Source organism: Gavialis gangeticus, unplaced genomic scaffold, assembly GCF_001723915.1.
Source record: "Gavialis gangeticus isolate Ggan-Ray unplaced genomic scaffold, GavGan_comp1, whole genome shotgun sequence".
Taxonomy (NCBI): domain Eukaryota; kingdom Metazoa; phylum Chordata; order Crocodylia; family Gavialidae; genus Gavialis; species Gavialis gangeticus.
The window spans coordinates 25,478,272-25,479,173 of record NW_017728996.1 but is presented as its reverse complement, the minus strand read 5'-3'; positions in this window follow the sequence as shown (position 1 = coordinate 25,479,173).

The window sequence follows — 902 nt, the reverse complement described above, 5'->3', positions numbered from 1 at the left end:
TTCCGTGAGCCCCCAGAATCTCTGAGGCCACTGCAGCAGCCGGTGAGTGCAGGGGGTTGTTTTTTGGGGGGGTTTTAAAGGGCCAGTAGCTGGGGCGGGCGGGGCAGCCATGGGAGGGGCTGGGAGAGCGAATTGGAGCCAGGGGGCTCATGGCAAAGCCCCCCATGCAGCGTGGGGCAGTGGGGGCAGCAGGGATCAACCCCTCGCCTAGCAGCACCTGGTGAGTGGGGCCTTATTTTTAAACAACCAGGAGCTGGGGCAGGCGGGAGAGCCAAGGGTCGGGAGCTGGGACAGCGGGCGAGGGTTGTGGGGGTGCTCAGGGGAGCTGGGGGAGCAGGCAGGGGATGGGGCCAGGCAGGGGTCTTCCCCATGGTCCCCTCCCCCAACTTACCCGCACGGAGTCTGGGTCCAGCTCCCTGCTGCAGCCACCGGGGACTGCCTAAATCACCAAAGCTCTCCAAATCTTTTCTGAATTAATTCAGAGAGCTTTGAATCAATTCAGACCTTCTAACTGGCCATCTGATTCGATTCAGATTTGGAGATTTGGCTACCAAATTTGGAGATTTGGCCGAATCTCCTCTGAATCAAATCAGCACCCGAAGCTTCCCGCAGGCCTACCAAGTAGCCCTTCGGGCTGGAACTCTGTCAGCCTGCAAGGGAAAACCCAGTTTCCCAGATTTTTCTCCTTTAAAGGAAAATCAATTTTTAAAGTTTGTTGATCCATTTTTAAAGTTTGTTTGTGACCCTTTCATGTATTCTGGTGACCCACTTTGGGGTCGTGACCCATGGGTTGAGAAATGCTGCACTAGGGCATTGGGTAGAAGGTGGCTGCCATTGGTAGCAATGGTTTTGAACTAAATTCATCTGGCAGTGTTAGTCATATCTTTTGTCCATCAGGTGGC